Source organism: Grammomys surdaster, unplaced genomic scaffold (assembly GCF_004785775.1).
Source record: "Grammomys surdaster isolate TR1022 unplaced genomic scaffold, NIH_TR_1.0 66, whole genome shotgun sequence".
NCBI classification, from domain to species: domain Eukaryota; kingdom Metazoa; phylum Chordata; class Mammalia; order Rodentia; family Muridae; genus Grammomys; species Grammomys surdaster.
Genome location: NW_021604568.1, coordinates 4,143,882 through 4,147,476, shown reverse-complemented (window position 1 = coordinate 4,147,476; position 3,595 = coordinate 4,143,882).

Genomic DNA, 3,595 nt, shown 5'->3' with positions numbered 1-3,595 from the left:
AGCATATTTAAACACAGTATAATTTTGAAAAATCTTTCCTGGTGTAATACAATTCCAGGTACACAAAGAAACATGATTACATTGCAACTCAACTCAGGGTAAACATTATTTCCTCCTAGAAGATGGGTTCTGGAGACGAGCCTAGGGAAGGCTCTGACTTGGTCTGGGTCATGCAGCTAGTATGGAGGTCATTTGGACTATCAGTCACCTCTGGTCCTGGCTGTGAGAGCTTGGGGGCCCTGGCTGTACAGGTGATATAAAGGTCATTTAGATTCGTAGCCACCTCTGGTCTTGGCTGTGGGGTTTTGATGTAGCCTGGCTCAGCAGATAATGCAGATCAGCAGGCTGTCAATCACCTCCAATTCTCAGCTTTCTGGACAGAAGAACACGTTTTTGTCCATTCCTCTGAGAGGATAATCCTTAACATTTCTGGTTTCTCTGGAGATCTGTGGGCACAAGGACCTTCATGCTGTGTTCAAAACAATTATGATGGGTGACAAGTGACTCAGGACTACTTGAAGTTTTATTTTTGTTTATTTCTCACAGAATTTTACATGCAAAAGACCTCCTTTTTCAGGCTGTACATTTTAGAGAATGACGTTTTATCCGAAGTGGAACTTCTACAACTTAAAAAGCAACTATTTTAAGTTACTTCTGTGGCATTCCTCATATTGACAGGGTTGTACAAACACCACCCCTAGCTTAGGAACATTCCCAGCACCAGAAGAAAAACCTTACAATGTAACTAGCCAGGCAGAAATGAAGATATTATGAATAGACCTCAGTCTAACTGTTAGACTGTTGAAACAATGAATCTCAGAAATGAGACTTTCTCCAAGAATCTAACTCCCTGACTAGGAAAAGGCACCAGCCGGAGGGAGGACTTAGCTCCTGGAAAGACACTTCACCCAGATGTAACAATGCGCCATATCACCTTATGGGATTCCAGGGATGATGTAATGGGTCACAGCAGGATCACACTGTGGCTGAGACTGCGCAAAATGGATCCCCCTAGCCTTCTATTTAAACTTTAATATTGGGCTGGACGGATGACTCAGTGGTTAAGAGCACTTGTTCTTGCAGAGGACCCTGGTTCAATTCTTCGCACTCATGTGGAGGCTCACAACCATTGGTTCTTCTGATCTCTGTGGGCCCCAAACATACATGTGGTGTGCATACATACATGTAAGCTAAACATGCATACACATGAAATAAAATAAATCTAAACATGAATCTTGCTTCAAGATACCCCAGACAAGCCTCTGAGGTACCTCTAGAGAGGACTCAGGTTACAGAAGCTAGGGGGTTGGGAGAGCTCGGAGTTGGCATAGAACACAGCTGGATACCAAATACTCAGCACAAAGGAGATTTATTTACCCTAGAAAGGTAATCGGGCTGCCCCTGGGTCAGGCAAAGACATTGAGGGCTGACTGGTACAAGGCCCTTTAAAGAGCTCTAGCATGGGAAAAGAAGAAAGAGGGATGTCCAGAGAGGGTTGGCGTGGGTGTCTCTGATTGGCTAGGAGGATGATATGGCAGATTCTTCTTCATTTAGTCTGGTGGGTTTGAGAAACCTATCAGGACCGACAATACTACTACTAGTTTTTTATCTCAACAACAAAAAAAAAGGAAGAAAGAAAGAAAGAAAGAAAGAAAGAAAGAAAGAAAGAGAGAGAGAGAGAAAGAAAGAATGAATGAATATATTTAAATTATTTCCGTCATCCACCAAATGTGGCCAGTCAATAAAAACAACTCTAGGCAAGTTTCCAAACTGAAACCGGGGGGAGTGGGGGGAGAAACCCTCTTAGAACTCGCTGCACTGACACCTCTCCAGCAGACTCCTTTGATCACCAGGTACAGCAGCAGGACCTCAGGTGTAGTGGGACGCTGTTAGGGCTCTGGGTGAACTCTGGGAAGGCAGGTCACAGCCACTGTGTGTAAGAAAGGGGCCTGGTACCTAAGTGTGTTACCAGATCACCCACAAGGGAACAACTATCAGAGACTCACACAGTTAGATCTGAGTTTCTCGTTAACACATCACTTGAATTGAGCTTTAGAATCTCAAAAATAGTGTTCCTAATTGAAACCTCACTCTCCTATATGGACCTGAAATACACACTTGGGCCATAAATGTCCATCTAGACTTGTATAGGGACATGCAAGGATCAGATCCAGGGAACCAACTAGAAGGGAAAGAAGAGAAAACTGTGCTTATTGACCATAGGATATTTGGTGGGGGGAGAGGTAGGGTTGCTTGAGGTGGGGGTCTCACTATGTAGCCCTGGCTAGCCCTTCCTTCTGGTGCTTCCAGCGAGTACAAGACTCCTCCCAATGATTCTGCATTCCACTGTCATATGGGAGCTCTGGTGCACGTGGATAGGTGGGAGGCACTGACCATGCTCCCATGCTCTCGGCTCCCATGCTCTCGGCTCCGATCCCTACAGAGAGGACTGATAAGAAACCCTCTAGCTCAGTGCTTGCCTCGCTGGCACAGCATGAACATTTTGGGTTGGTTGGGATTTGAGCTAGAAAGCTCTTTTGAGCCAGAGATGTTTCTAGAAGGTTTGCTGAACTTTTCTGAAGTCATTCCTGTGACACAGTTACACAAAGGAATAGGAAGAGTAGAAATAGAAGCCACAGGAAGTTTCCTACAACTTTACTTGCTAGAGACACTGAGTGTCTGCACCCATGAGCATCGTATCTGGAGGAGAAGGGCCACCCTGAATGTTTACAAGAGACTGCCTGTTGAGGGAAAGGAGAAAGGTCAGGGAACAAAGAGACTGATAGGAGAAAAGAAAAAGACAGGGAAATCAAGAATTAGGAGGTTAAGATATAGGCATCTTTCTTTGGGCATAGGTGTAGGCTGGATAGTCACAGAGCAAGAATTCCTAAGGGGGACAAAACAGAGAAGAAAAAAAAAACCAAATTACTGCACAAATCCAAGGAGACATTTAGGCTAATGAATAGATCTGCTAGCCTCAAACTAGTTTCATTCTGATACTTAGTAACTCAGTAACTTCTGGGGCTCCTGGCAGTTGAGTTCTCTGATCTCTCTGTCTTTGCAAAGCTATCCTCAAGTGTCTACTGATACCAGCCATCAGATTTTCCATCTCCTTTCAGTGGTGGAAGTTACAGGAGACCCAAATAATCCTCTGTTCTACAAGCTTCTGGAACATTCTCAGAGGGAGATACTCGGTAAAACATCTGCATGCTCTAAACAATGGTCATATGTGTGTACATATTTTTATGTTTGACCCAACTTTGCCTACAATTCTTCCTGTTTGGATGTTTGGGATTTCTATAGTTACCCAATCACTATGAGAGCAGAAAATAAATAACATTGATAACTCAAGGCAGGTAGAACAGAAGTGTAAAACAGTTTGGATGTGCAACTTGTGGAATCCAGGCTAAGACCCTCTATGAGTTTTCTGTTTAACCAAGTTGGACACATCTCATCTGAAGACTTCTTGTTCTGTGGCATAACAAAGCTCCTTGTCAATGCAGAAGGAGGAGGAGGAGGAGGAGGAGGAGGAGGAGGAGGAGGAGGAGGAAGAAGAAGAAGAAGAAGAAGAAGAAGAAGAAGAAGAAGAAGAAGA